This window comes from Melanerpes formicivorus, unplaced genomic scaffold (assembly GCF_026170545.1).
Source record: "Melanerpes formicivorus ecotype bairdi unplaced genomic scaffold, bMelFor1.0.p_v2 SCAF_9, whole genome shotgun sequence".
Lineage (NCBI taxonomy): Eukaryota > Metazoa > Chordata > Aves > Piciformes > Picidae > Melanerpes > Melanerpes formicivorus.
Window position 1 is genome coordinate 5,935,041 of NW_027142361.1, and position 15,819 is coordinate 5,950,859.

The 15,819-nt window shown below is 43.8% G+C and overlaps 1 protein-coding gene across 1 annotated transcript in view; it reads right to left on the reverse strand.

The window, feature by feature from the left end:
• ADGRF5 (adhesion G protein-coupled receptor F5) overlaps positions 1-15,819 on the reverse strand; it is a 681,975-nt gene that overhangs the window by 402,506 nt on the left and 263,650 nt on the right.

Here is a 15,819-nt window from a genome sequence, read left to right on the forward strand (position 1 = left end):
TTGATGGAGCAGCCCAGCGCTGATAGAAGAGCTATTGATTGCAGATCTACTTTTAGATTGGATTTGTGCTCTACAGTCCTTTTACCTGGTCATAAAACACAAGTGGAGTTTACAAAAAAGCTAGAAGTCCACTTAGGAAGTCTCTTAACAGGTTTTTTGAGCTTAAACATACATTCCTTTAAGTACCTGTTAATTACTTTACTGTGATGATACACACCTGTTCAATGTGAGACTGCCCACAGAGCCCATTGTTAATCTGCCTGTCAGCCATTTACTGCCCCTGATTCACAGTCGAGGGGTCTAGGATTATTGTCTGCTGGGAATTACATTTTAGTAGTACAACTGTTTGCTGGAGATGTCTTAATGGCTGCTCAAGTGAGATTGTTATAATGCTCTCATTATTGATTTGGAATACTGGATATTTCCCACAGAACAGGCAAAACAAGCTTCCCAAAAAAAAAAAACAGCAACAAGAACACACACACTATCCCCCTACCTCAAATTTTCTTCTGAAAACCTGAATTCAAAAACTTTCCCTAGTCATTCCAGTTTCTTCCATTTCAAACGTGTGTCAGTAATGCCCCTCCCTCCAGTTTTCAGTCACAAGGAAATTTGAAGGAAAATATTTTCACTTACCCCATTGTAATGTAAGGAACTTGACTGGAAAAAAAAAAAAAGAAAAATAATAGTTCTTGCCTAATATTATATAGATGGGACTCTTCCTCCTGAAATAGAGTTATATTCCAATAGTTTTGCTGCGAACATTACCTCTTCAACTAGCGTACTATCACTGAAACAACACACTAGTCAAAAAACTTTGCTTTTTATCAAAAACACAGAACTGGAATTTTTAACAGATGGTATTCTCACTGCTTTGAAACTTTTACAGAGAACAAGATAAACACATTGACTTGGGCAGGAGGAGAGGTGGTGCAGAGAAACCAGTAGGGACAGTAGGTAGGAGAAGAGATTTTCTTAAGTGCTCGATTCAGACTTTCCCCCCCTGCATTAAAAATAAGAATTTTACACTAGTTTTCAATGGAATGAGAATAAGAGCAATGCTGAGCACTTTGGGGGGGAAAAAAAAAATCACACTCCTTGATGTTATTAATATGAGTCATAATTAGAAATGGAACATTCAGTCCAAACCCAAATTAACTTCAGGGGAAATTTGGATCCAAACTTTATGCCTTGAATTTATTTGCATGCTGGGTCAAGACAGAACTCCTGACCTAGTGCTGTCCAATCCCTCCCCCACTAACAAATCCTTTAGGGAATTAGAGATGCATATCTGGTTCAAGATCAGCCATTTGTGGTTTGGAGCTTGTTTGACAGTACATCTTACTCAGAAAGAGCACTTTCCCCTTCAAATTACTGTTTGTGCTTTAAAAAATGTATCTCCACTGAAGACTTATTCTTAAGAAGAACTCAGTAAAGACTAATTATATTCTTTCTTAAGCATGTTTGCAAATAAGATGAAAATGATCACAGATTGCCAATGTCCTCAAAACTTTCTGTCTTTTGAGCTTGAAAATTCTCCCTGGAACACTGGGTTCGCTTTCCAGTTCAGGCAGTGGCACTGAGTATTTGTCTTGCTCATGTGGAAACACACTGATTGCAGCTTGATTATTCATTAAGCAAGTTGTTAGTGCAAAGATATGTGAGTAAACTAGACTGTAGTGTCACATCAGTACCTTCTAATCCAAGACTTTTTTAAGGCCACACTCTTTCATATTGGTAGCATCTTACCCTGAAACCTCAAAGGAAATTTAGGAGGAGGTTCAGGAGGTTGTATATTTGAAAGCTTTATTCTCAAATTAGTAGAATTCATTTCAAAACCCCAAGAACTCTGAAATGCATTAAAAAACATGTGTTGTTTTTTCCCCCCACAAGGCAAATTATCTAAAACAAAAAAGAGTTGTGACATTAAATATAATTGAATATTACCCTATTTTATATAGCTCTAGATCAGATGGACTATGATTTGATACATATTTTCTCCCCACCTTTTCAGTCAGTGAATGGTTCATTACTTGCAGACTATATACAAACCCTTCAGAGGCAGTATCATCCACAAGGTAAAGCATTTGCCTTAAGAAGAGGCTTCTCTTTGTAGTGCAGCTGGGTGATTTACAGTGATTCACTTTGCACTCTCCACACCTCAGTTTCCCATGTTGTAACTTAGCATGCATCTTTTTTTATGGAGATCTATGGTTATCAGCGACGGAGATAGGAATCAATATGGCTGACCAATGTGATCGAGTATTGTTCCTTTATTGTTCCAGTGTTGCAGGTCGATGGAGCAGGCCTGAGGTGCAGGCCTATGGAGCAGGCCTGTAGTGCAAGTATAGCACTGTAAAGTGTAGAAGAAACAGGAGACAGGAAAGGCAGAAGTGCGTAGCAAGGCAACTGCTACAACTTATATAAACTCGGAGTGCCCTGTTGGCATAGCTCCATTGGTTCCCTATGAGTGATCACACACTGCACTATTACAGATTATTGGTCCAACTACTGACACAACAACGTTTGTTGATGCAGGTGCATGTCCTGTTGTCCCAAGATAACTGTCCATGTTTATAGCTACCAGTGTCTTGTTTTAGTTAGATGCTGCAGGCACAGCACTGTTTTGCTCCACTGCTAACTGGCTCTGCACTAATGCTGAGCATGGCCTACCATCATGTCAGGCTCTAGGCCTGCACTGCCAGATTGCTCACACTGCTCGTCGCTGGCATTGCCACAAATCCCCCTTTTTGTTTTTGTGAGCAATCTGGCCATGGGAGTTGTTCTCATCCCATACAAGATGCTACTACAAACACAGAAGCAAGCAAGGTAAAGCTAAGCTGTGTAGCAAAAGCAAGAGTTCTGTAGTGCAGCATGTCTAACAGACTGATGTAACCCATACAAGGCACAAAGCTTAAGTTGAACTACTTACAATGCTCTACAGAGCTGGCATAATACATGGTCAAAGATAACAAACACTGTAAAGAAGAACTTAGATCTTAATAGTTCCGATCTTTACATTTCACTTCTCTTATTGACAGAGAAGACTTGATTATGCTTGAACGCATTGCACACAGAGATTGAGGCACAAATGCAATCCTTAGCACTGTCTTTTACAATCTGCTTTAGGATTATGTTGCATCTTTATTTTCTCTAGGATGGTCAAAAATCATGAATTGTTTAATGGTAGCAAGATTTCTTTAATCTGTAAAGGTAGATCTGGCCAGGCTCTAGCTTCACAGACAGAAAACTTGCAGGCAAGCAGCAAGAGCAAAAAGAGCTTCATTGCATTGCCCAATATAAAATTACACAGAATAATGTGTTTTTGCTCATACTAGTAATTCTGATCTCTTAATGTTCACACAACAATTAAGCAGTCATGACACTCAGTTATAAGTTATATGCTTTCTGTTGACATCTTGGTTTATTGTGACAGTCGTTGAGGTCAGTGCCAAGCAGGTTTGCTGATTGTCATTTTCATGACAGTTGTGCCGTGTTCGTGCTGTCTTGCAGTGAGAGGGTTACAGCACATTGCAAAGTTGATGTTTCTAGAGTTACAACATTTCTAGGGTTGCCATGAGCTAATTTTTTGCTATGGGGTATTCTCTCTTTCCCCCTTTTTTTTTATTTATTTTTTTTTTTAATAATCTCTACTAAGCAAAATGTAAAGATGAAACTGTATCCTCTAGGATGTCTACCTTCTGAGGCACACTTAGTTAACAAGAGAGAATACAAAGTTATCAAGCAACCACAATATTCAGTCCTAATTCACATGATGCTGTGGTACATTCTTCTGAGTGATGCTGTTTGATCCCAGATTATCATAGCAGTTATTGTGATCAGTGTTCGACTGCATGGGAAATGCTGTGTCCTCATGGTCTTGATTCTTCTGCCATTGTTTATTGCGATGATTGCAGTTAGCAAAAAAGAAGGCACGAGGTGACCTGATTGTGGCCATCCAGTATCTGAAGAGAGCCTACAGGAATGCTGGGGAGGGACATCCTAGCATGTCAGGAAATGACAGGACTAGGGAGAATGGAACAAGGCTGGGGATGGGAAGATTCAGGCTGGATGTGAAGAAGAAATTCTTCACCGTGAAAGTGGTAAAGCCCTGAAATGGGTTGTCCAGGGAGGTGGCCAAGGCCCCATGCCTGGAGGTGTTTAAGACCAGGCTGGATGAGGCTCTAGCCTGCCTGATCCAGTGTGAGATGTCCCTGCCCATGGCAGTAGTTGGAACTAAATGGTCCTTGTGGTCCTTTCCAACCCTGACTCATTCCACGAGTCTGATTCCACATATTTTGTAACTAGTTTTGACTGCTTTTGTTTGTTTTTAATGTGAGCTATTTTTAAATTTGTGATTAATTTTTTGCTTCATTTCTTTAATATTTTGAAATCTACTTTCAATAAATCTATTTCATTTTTGTTTGATTTCATTATATGTATGTATGGTTGTTTTTTTATTATTTTTTTACATGTTTGCAATTGTTTTTATTTAATTTTTTAATTTTTCATTTCAATTTGATTTTTTAAATTATTTGTATATTATTTCTTTTAAATTCTAGTTTGAGTAGTTTCACGCTTTATGTTAATTGTATCTCTTTTATTATTTATTTTTTGTTTCTTTTTGTTATTTTATTTTGTTTTTATTATTTTCTATTCTGAATTTATTATTTTAAAATGTTTAATATTTTTCCTTTTAATCTAGTTATCTTTAATTCATTTTAATTTTTGTTTTTAAATTATTTTTATATTGTTTTAATGTTGTTTTTTTGTTTTATTTTTTCTTGCATTTTAGTATTTTTTTTTATCTGCACTTTTAAATTATTTTTTGTTAACTTTTTTGTTTGTTAATTTTAACCTAATTTTTATTTATATTTTATTCAATTAATTTTTGTTATTTTGTATTTTAATTTTTCTTTGTTCTTTAAATTTTTATTATTATTATTTTTAACTTACTTTTGGTAATTTTTAATTTATTTCTTTTTTACCTTCTTTATCATAATTTTTATTTTGTTATTGTAATTTTTTAATCTGTATTTTTATTTGTTATTCTAATTAATTTTTTATTTTCAATTTCTTTTATTTTTGTAATTTCTACTTTTTCTTTTTATCTAGTGTTTGATCTTTTATTTTTTATCTTATATTCCTTATTGTAATTATTTTTTATTTTGCATGTTTGTTTTATTTAATCTATTTTCTATTTTAATTTTCATTTTTGCTTTTGTATTATATTTTTTAACCTTCTTCTTTTCTATCAATTCTTTTTTATTATTTTTCATTTTTCATTTTAATCTTCTCAACTTTTTCTTTGTATAATTTTTTGTTTGTTTTAATCTAGTGGTCTTGATAATCCTCATTTTCATTTTTTGCTAACAATTCTTATGTTTTTTCTGTTAGTAGCTATTCTGTGTTAGTAATCCTTATGATTTTTCAGTGTGTCATATTTTGTTTTTAATATTTTGTTTTTATTGTTGCTCTTCTTTCTTATTATTATTCTGTTATTTAGCACTCTATGTTTTGTATCCAGAGTTTTTGTGCTTTTGTTATATATTTCTATGTTTAAATTTTTTCTTTGCACATGTTACCTTTTTGTTTACCCTTTTTTTTTGCATTTTTTGTATTTTTTCTAGTCTGTGTCTAAGAAGGAAATATAAAGACATTACCTTAGCTAAGGAATACTTTTTAAAATGAATACCTATTTACTACAAATCTTAACTATATTACATGGAGCACCTTTGGAATGCCAAGGCACACAACTAACAAGGTTCGAACCAAAAGAAATCTTACAATGTGAACGCATTACTAAGTAATTACACCTTACTGCAATTACTATGTACTAGGCATCTATAAATACCAAATGCTTACCATTCATGTATGGTCTTACAGTGATTGATTTGCCATAGTTAAAAGCTAATTGCACTGGCTCTTTGCTAACCCAGGTTGTTTGGATACCTTTTAAACACATGACTTCAATATTTGCCATGAGCAATGACTATTGACCATTCTATTTATGACTAGGTATAATGATGACATCGTCTCCAGTATCCATAATAATTGAAAATTGTATAATTTGTCCACAAGGGTGTCTGACAGATAAAATCTGTTCCCGTTTTCTCTTTCGGATTTCTAGGGCTAATAAGGTATTAGGCATATCGATGGAACCCGAGCCTTCTTGCCCTTGGATCCTGTTAGAAGTTTTAGGCACTCGGGACTCAGATGGTATTAGCTGAGCAATTTCTGTCCCAACAAGAGTGCTAACAGGAGAGGCAATGGTATAGAGCATAATTTTCATAGCCCAGTCATAATCAGAATGTATTGAACCAGGAATTATAAGAATGCCCTGTCTAAGGGTAGACAGTCTGACAATTAACAGAGCACAGGGTCTGTGACCCAAAGGACCATGCCAATTGAACTCGACAACGCTTTGTGGATTCAAAGATGATATGCGGCTGTTGTTAGGTCCGCTATGCACTGCCTGAGGGGGCTGGGGGGGAGGCGGGGGGGAAGAAGGGGGGCACGGTCCAAGGACCCTGGTTTGGTGTCGTTGTGCGGGGTATATTCACGCTGCAGGAGCAGCTTCTGTGATGATCTCGAGTAAAATGATTAGATCTGTGACCCTTTCGAGTCTGTCCAACAGTCAGACACTTTAATTTAAGGTACCTAGGTTTCCCAGAGGCACGATAATTTCAAGACTGCTTCTATGGCCGTGGCTAGATACATTGCTGCTTGTCGATGCCTTCATTCGTTGTGGTCCTGCAGTCATGAGGCAGTGGCACCTGTTGATAAAATGCTGAGAACCTGTTTAGTTTCTTCATTAGCATTGTCAAATGCCAAAATATCCAGCATTTCTACCTTCATATCGTGAGTCAGGTCTGAATTAGTATTGAATGCTGTATGCAAGTGTGAGAAACTGGTTATAATATTTGGCTTTCGCAAGGGGAATTACTGGGGACCGGGCGGGCCCGATCGTTGGGCCTGGATCGTTGGGCTGATGGTCTGTATTGTGTGAGGTATTGGGAGAGAAAGGGGAGGTGCCAACAGGTCTAAAGACTGGCCAGGTCAAAAGTGCAGGTTTTGCCTGTCCTGATGGAGAGGGGTGGGAGCGTGCTGGGGAATATATGAATATGTACGTTTTAATATATGAATATGTATGTTTGCCGTCTATATCAGTTCACCTCGTGTTGTTAGGGTGCGCCTCTAGCAAACTCGCTATGCGCCCAGCTCTGTGTTGCCTTTATTTTCTAATAAACTGGTTATAAATTTTTAGCAGTGAGTTCATTTCTCACATAAGGGATGGTATTGACAAAGGAACCAAGTGTCCCTGTTAGACCCTGCTCAGTAATAAGAAACACAGGATCAGAGTTATTGTCCTGGATTGTGGACCACCCTTTGATCACTAAATCCTGACTTAATTGCAAAGCCTTCTCAGGAAGCTGCAATTGCTGATAAGATCTGGCAAAGATCTTGCCCCAACGAGATGGTTAATGGTTAAAGGGTCTGCTGGCTGCCGGGGCGTGGCTTCCCAGGCATTTGCAAGTGAATTGTCAGTTAATTGAGAAGTTGCAAGGGCTAAGACGGTGTGACTTTCAAGTCTGCTTGCTGCTGAAACTCAGACAGCACTGTCTTACGATGTAACTTTTTTGTTGCAATCAGAATATCATCCATAGACTTATAGATGTCACAAGTCTATGTCACAATGAGTCTGTTTAAGTGGGAAGAGAGTGCCTTCAGGCTACCCATTGATATCGGTGGGTGGAGTCTGCCTTAATCGATGACTCACTCAGTAGATGCAGACTTTGTTAAGTCCTCCGAGTGTGAGCAAATTGTAAAGAAAACGATCCTTCAAATGAATAATAATCAGGTCCCAATTTGTGGGGACTGGGAGTTGGGAGGCCAGGTTGTAAGGCACCCATCTCCTCCATGATCACTCTCAGACCTCGTAATAAACACCATTTGCTGACATACGTGTGTCAAAAGGGATTAACAAATGTGTTGGAAACAACTGAGTGATTACAGCAGTTGTGTATCCTGACTGTAGCCCATAGGTAGCTATAGCTTGTCTAGCTTCTGTTGAAGAACATTAGTCAGTTCAGATTACCATAGTCATTGTTAACCTTCTCCATCTGTGACTACATTTCCCACAATACCTTTCCACCAGTGCAGCGGGACAGTTCCCTGTCCCTCCCACCTCCTGATCGCCCCATCGGGACTCAATTGAAATCTCTGTCCCAGTGCTGATAACGTGTCGAATGGGGGGGGGGGGGGGGGCGGGGTGTAGCGCAGCTGAAACCGCTGGGGGGAAGGGGCCGCTAGGGCCGTTCCTGCCGCTGCCGTGGGAGTGGCTGATATCGGTGGTGCGTCGGTCGATGCCGCTTGATCGGAGCCGCCGGTACTCGTGGGGGCTATGGGGGGTCGCGGAAGGCGTCGCCAGGAGAGCTGCCGGAGTGTGGGGCGCCGCCAGGCTGAGGGCTGCCGGGCTGAGGGCTGCCAGGGTGAACGCTGCCAGGGTGAACGCTGCCGGGGTGGGGGGGGGGCCACCATTGGGGCAGCCGGGGCTCGCGGCGGAGCGGGGGAGAAAAAATGCCGTGATTGCGAGCCTGCAAGCGCTCCAGGAGTTCTAGGGCAGAGTTCGCACTGTCCGGCTTCCAGGCCCAAGCCATCGCTGGCGGTATCAGGAAGATGTTGTTGAAGGGGATCGAAAACGCCTAGCCGCAGGTTTCACAGTTTTTTTTTTTTTTTGGGTTTTTTTTTTTTTTTCTTGTTGGGTTTCTCTGCTGGGCGCGGACGGCTGTGGCGGTGTGTTAATAAACACGGTGTGCTTGCCAAGATGGCGGAGGTGGCGTCTTCTTTGTCTAATTCTTAATGCGTAGCAACCTCCATTTTGATTTTGCGCGCCTTATCAGTTCGATCGGGATTCGCTTCTGCCGCTATTGACATGGCAGGAGCAGATTTTTCCGTGCAAAAGGACGGTAATAGAGAGCCGCGATTTGTGTAAAAGGAGTAGCGGGCAATTGAAATTGAGGAGGATGCTGGCGGAGCGGCAGACGATGTGCAGGCAGAGAGGAGGGAGGCGGAGGGCGGGGTGTGCCTTCCAAGCCTCTCTTTCTCGTCTCGGTTAGAACCAAACGCCGCAGCAGCTGAATCAGGAGTAGACTGCTCTGCTTTTTTCGATTGCAATGTCCGTGACGATCTGTCACACGGTGCTATAGCGAAAAGCTGCTTTTTTAAACATTTAGCACCTCATCCCACAGCTGGGCTGCAATTTCGTCCCGTGCTTCGGAAGTAAAAGCTTATTGCTGTGGGGATGACTCTGGGCCCAGGCTAATAGCCCTTTTAAGATCCCAGAATTGCCAGTAATACCTCTCACGGAGAGGATAGGTGGAGGGCATTTAGCACAGCCTCTTCTGTTTGGAGGCATGCTGCCCCTTGCCCCTCCCCCGGTCGCTCACCGGGCCAAGGTGAGATTCACTTCCTTTTTGAGCGTGCGCTGCTAATTTTTCCAGCACCGGGGCAGTGGTGTCCAACCGGCTTTCCGTGCCGCTCGGACGTACCTCTTTGTGCTGAGTCGATCAGTATTGTAGTCCGAGGATCCCTTGTCCACGAGTTCAGGTTTATTCGGGTGCCAGATATGGTTATCAGCAGCGGAGATAGGAATCAATACGGCTGACCAATGTGATCGAGTATTGTTCCTTTATTGTTCCAGTGTTGCAGGTCGATGGAGCAGGCCTGAGGTGCAGGCCTATGGAGCAGGCCTGTAGTGCAAGTATAGCACTGTAAAGTGTAGAAGAAACAGGAGACAGGAAAGGCAGAAGTGCGTAGCAAGGCAACTGCTACAACTTATATAAACTCGGAGTGCCCTGTTGGCATAGCTCCATTGGTTCCCTATGAGTGACCACACACTGCACTATTACAGATTATTGGTCCAACTACTAATGACACAACGGGGTTGTTGATGCAGGTGCATGTCCTGTTGTCCCAAGATAACTGTCCATGTTTATAGCTACCAGTGTCTTGTTTTAGTTAGATGCTGCAGGCACAGCACTGTTTTGCTCCACTGCTAGCTGGCTCTGCATTTATGCTGAGCATGGCCTACCATCATGTCAGGCTCTAGGCCTGCACTGCCAGATTGCTCACACTGCTCGTCGCTGGCATTGCCACAGAGATCTATGTGCTCTATGGATGAGAAGTCTTACACAGAAGCTGTACTTTCACCTTTGACTTCCACACTCCTGATGTTATGGAAGTCAAAGCCAGGGACGGGGAGGAAGAACTGCCCCTTGTAAGTGAAGATCAGGTTCGTGATCATCTGAAGAACCTGAAAGTGTTCAAGTCCATGGGACCCGACGGGATACACCCACGGGTACTGAGAGAACGGGCAGAGGAGGTTGCTAAACCCCTCTCTATTATATTTCAAAAGTCATGGCAATCTGGTGAAGTCCCTACAGACTGGAAAAGGGGAAACATTGCCCCCATCTTCAAAAAGGGTAAGAAGGAGGAACCAGGGAACTACAGGCCAGTCAGTCTCACCTCTGTGCCTGGAAAGATCATGGAGCAGATCCTCCTGGAGTCACTACTCACTCAAAAGAATAGTGAAGAGGTGATTTGGAACAGTCAGCATGGCTTTGCCAAGGGCAAATCCTGCCTGACCAACCGGGTGGCCTTCTATGAACAGGTGACAAAATTAATAGATGAGGGGCGAGCAACTGATGTCGTTTACCTGGACCTGAGCAAAGCCTTCGACACTGTCCCGCACCACATCCTGGTCTCCAAACTGGTGACACATGGGTTTGATGGGTGGACCACTAGATGGATAAGGAACTGGCTTGATGGCCGCACCCAAAGAATGGCTGTCAATGGGTCCATGTCCCAGTGGAGGCCAGTGACAAGTGGAGTCCCTCAGGGATCAGTCCTGGGACCTGTCTTGTTCAACATCTTTGTCAGTGACATGGACAGTGGCATTGAGTGCATTCTCAGCAAGTTTGCTGATGACACCAAGTTGTGTGGTGCAGCAGACACGCTGGAGGGAAGGGAGGCCATCCAGAGGGACCTTGACAGGCTGGAGAGGTGGGCACAAGCCAACCTCATGAAGTTCAATAAGAGCAAGTGCAGGGTCCTGCATCTGGGTCGAGGCAATCCCAGGCACAAATACAGGCTGGGCAGTGACTGGCTGGAAAGTAGCCCTGAGGAGAGAGACTTGGGGGTGCTGGTAGACAAAAAGCTCAACATGAGCTCTCAGTGTGCTCTTGCAGCCCGCAAAGCCAATCAGATCCTGGGCTGCATCAGGAGAAGTGTGGCTAGCAGGTCGAGGGAGGTGATCGTCCCCCTCTACTCAGCCCTGGTGAGACCCCACCTGGAGTACTGTGTCCAATTCTGGAGCCCCTATTACAAGAGGGATGTGGAGGTGCTGGAATGTGTCCAGAGAAGGGCCACAAGGATGATCAGAGGGCTGGAGCACCTCTCCTATGAGGGCAGACTGAAGGAGTTGGGGCTGTTCAGTCTGCAGAAGAGAAGGCTCCGAGGTGACCTAATTGTGGCCTTCCAGTATCTGAAGGGGGCTGTGGTGGGGTGGAAGGGTAAGGCCAAGAAGCCTCCTCCCTTCCCCCTTGTAAGGTAAAGGGAAAGAAAATTGAAGGGAAAGGGAAAAAAAAACTCACACGCTGAATTAGCAAGGCAGTGGAGCTATATTTACAAAGCAGTGTAGGATTTGCAGGGGAATATTTACAAATTTACAATATCTACAATATATACAAAGATATACAACAGAGTAACACAGAAATGAGAGTGACCCCCCTCGGCAGAGGGGGTTCCCCACCTTCGCTCTCCCCTCTCTCCCCCCCTTTCCCCAGAATGGGATAGAAAGAGAAAGAAAAGAGAGGAAAAAAAAAAATGTTAGAAGCAGTTTGTGTTAGTTGGAAGGGAGTTAATACCGGCCTGTATCTGGACTTCAAGGCCGAGGCCTTGGCAGAAAGCCGAGCAGAGAGAGAGAGCTGCTGCACCGTGGAGAGGCGGGAGCAAGACTGATAGAAAAGTCCTGGAAATGCTCAGTTCACTCCCAGTTCAGAAGGTGCTTCCTCCCACTTCACCAATGAAATAGTTTAGATTATTCTTTCCGTTTACCAACTTCCGTCCACCATATTCCCTTTCTTAAGGGGGCAACGTCAACCGGCCACAGTCCACCCCTTCTAAAGAATTTCATTGGCTGTTCATACTGTCCATCCAATCCAAAATGATATTTACAGTTCGTGAGTAAAGTTCATAGTCCATTCCGGCTATGCTCAGATGTAGATGATTCAAAAGTCCAAGAAAATCAGAAAATGAGAAAAATGGAAAACAGTTCATTTCTTCGCCGACGAAGCGAAGAAAAGGGAAACAGGGAATCTCAGGGTCTCTTAGTTGACTCAGGGCTCTCAGGGATCTCAGGGTTCATGCACCGTTGTGGCCGGTTGACGTTGCCCCCTTAAGAAAGGGAATATGGTGGACGGAAGTTGGTAAACGGAAGGAATAGTCTAAACTATTTCATTGGTAAAGTGGGAGGAAGCACCTTCTGAACTGGGAGTGAGCTGGGTCTACCCTGGACACTCAAGCACCTTATCGTCAGTCTTGCTTCCGCCTTTCCACGGTGCGGCCGCTCTCTGTCTCTGTGCTGGGCTTTCTGCCAAGGCCTCGGCCTTGAAAACAAGATACCAGGCCTGTATATTAACTCCTTTCCAATTAACACAAACTGCTTCTAACATTTTTTCTTTCCTCTCTTTTCTCTCTCTTTCTATCCCACTCTGGGGAAAGGGGGGAAGAGGGGGGAGAGTGGAGGTGGGGGACCCCTCCGCCGAGGGGGGTCACTCTCATTTCTGTGTTACTCTGTTGTATATCTTTGTATATATTGTAGATATTGTAAATTTGTAAATATTCCCCTGCAAACCCTACATTGCTTTGTAAATATAGCTCCACTGCTTTGCTAATTCAGCTTGCGAGTTTTTTTTCCCTTTCCCTTCAATTTTTTTTTTCCTTTTACATTACAAGGGGGAAGGGAGGAGGCTTCTCGGCCTTACCCTTCCACCCACCACAACCGTAGATTCCTCGTTGATTCTTCCTTTGGACGCGATGTAGCTGTACAACAGTTCGAAATTAACCTCTTTCAGCTAAAGTTAAATTTCTTTGTGGAATACACTGAATTTCACCATTCTCTTGCATTACCCAATAAGTGTGACCCGGACCTTCAGCTGAAACCACCCCTCGGACAGGTTTAGCCTCTCCTGAGGGTGAAAATACCCAAACAGTTTTACCTAACAGATTCTTTTCTCTAACAACAGGAACTCTATCACCTTCTACTTTCCGTAGCAAATCTGAATAAACCTTTATTAGAATAAACCATACCAGGTTGGAAGAGACCTTCAAGATCATCGTGTCCAACCCATCAACCAATCCAACCCACCCAAACAGCTAACCCATGGCACCAAGCACCCCATCAAGTCTCCTTCTGAACACCTTCAATGACGGCGACTCCACCACCTCCCCGGGCAACCCATTCCATAGCGCAATCACTCTTTCTGTATAGAACTTCTTCCTAACATCCAACCTGAACCTCCCCTGGCGCAGCCTGAGACTGTGTCCTCTTGTTCTGGTACTGGGTGCCTGGGAGAAGAGACCATCATCAGCCTGTCTACAACCTCCCTTCAGGTAGTTGTAGAGAGTGATAAGGTCACCCCTGAGTCTCCTCTTCTCCAGGCTAAGCAGCCCCAGCTCCCTCAGCCTCTCCTCATAGGGCTTGTGTTCCAAACCCCTCACCAACTTTGTTGCTCTTCTCTGGACTCGTTCCAGCAAGTCAACATCCTTCCTAAACTGAGGGGCCCAGAACTGGACACAGTACTCGAGGTGTGGCCTAACCAGTGCAGTGTACAGGGGCAGAATGACCTCCCTGCTCCTGCTGGCCACAGTGTTCTTGATGCAGGCCAGGATGCCATTGGCCCTCTTGGCTGCCTGGGCACACTGCAGGCTCATGTTAAGCCTACCATCAACCAGCACCCCCAGGTCCCTCTCTGCCTGGCTGCTCTCCAGCCACTCTGACCCCAGCCTGTAGCACTGCATGGGGTTGTTGTGGCCAATGTGCAGAACCCGGCACTTGGATGTGTTAAATCTCATGCCGTTGGACTCTGCCCATCTGTCCAGCCTGTCGAGGTCCCTCTGCAGAGCCTCTCTACCCTCCAGCAGGTCAACTCTTGCCCCCAGCTTGGTGTCGTCAGCAAATTTACTGATGATGGACTCAATGCCCTCATCCAGATCATCAATAAAGATGTTAAAGAGCACAGGGCCCAGCACTGATCCTTGGGGCACACCACTAGTGACTGGCTGCCAGCTGGATGTGGCATCATTCACCACCACTCTCTGGGCTCGGCCCTCCAGCCAGTTCCTAACCCATCGCAGTGTGCAGGTCCAGCTCAATTCACTGAACCTCTGCTATTTACCAGCCAGGTTGCTTGTGCTAAATGTTTTTCCCAGTTTTTCAAAGATCCACCTCCCATGGCTTTGAGAGTGGTCTTCAATAAACCGTTGTAGCGTTCAATCTTCCCTGAAGCTGGTGCATAGTAGGGAATGTGGAATATCCACTCAATACCGTGCTCTTTTGCCCAGTTCTTTACAAGGTTGTTCTTGAAATGAGTTCCGTTGTCTGACTCAATCCTCTCTGGAGTTCCGTGTCTCCACAGGATCTGTCTCTCCAGACCGAGAATGGTGTTGTGTGCAGTTGCATGTGGAACTGGATAAGTTTCCAACCATCCAGTGTTTGCCTCTACCATAGTAAGCACGTATTGCTTACCAGAACGAGAACGTGGTAGAGTGATGTAGTCAATCTGCCAGGCTTCACCATATTTGTACTTGGACCATCTGTCACCATACCACAAGGGCTTAAGTCGTTTTGCCTGCTTAACAGCAGCACAAATGTCGCAGTCATGGATGACTTGCGTGATAGCATCCATGGAAATGTCTATGGATCTGTCACGAGCCCATTGATATGTTGCATCTCTGCCTTGATGTCCTGACGAATCATGAGCCCACCGAGCTAAGAATATCTCACCTCGGTGTTTCCAGTTGAGATCAAGATTAGAGTCCATGTCTACTTGAGAAACTCTTGCAGTAGATCTGCCTGATGGTTGTGTTGTTGTTCCTCAGTACCTTTGCTCTTAGGAATGTGAGCATCAATGTGTCTCACTCTCACTGGAATTCTCTCGATTTGATCAGCAATGTCCTGCCACAGGTTGGCTGCCCAAATGGGCTTTCCTTTTCTCTGCCAACCACTCTTCTTCCAGTTCTTTAGCCAACCCCATAGAGCATTGGCTACCATCCATGAGTCGGTGTAGAGATAAAGCTTTGGCCATCTCTCACGTTCAGCTACGTCGAGAGCGAGCTGGACAGCTTTTACCTCTGCGAACTGACTGGATTCTCCTTCTCCATCTTTCGCCTCTGCAACTCGGCGTGTTGGACTCCACACTGCAGCCTTCCACCTTCGCTTGTTTCCAACAAGACGACAGGAACCGTCTGTGAACAAAGCATATTTCTTTTCATCATCAGAAAGGTCATTGTAAGGAGGAGCTTCCTCAGCACGAGTTACATTCTCCTCTGGAGGTTTGGCACAGTTGATGCCTTCAGGCCAACTTGAGATCACCTCCACTAGACCAGGTCTTTCAAGATTTCCCATTCGAGCTCTCTGTGTTATCAGAGCCATCCACTTAGACCAGGTTGAGTCTGTGGCATGATGTGGTGTGGATCCTTTGCCTTTGAACATCCAATTCAAAACTGGTAATCTGGGAGCTAAGAGAAGTTGTGATT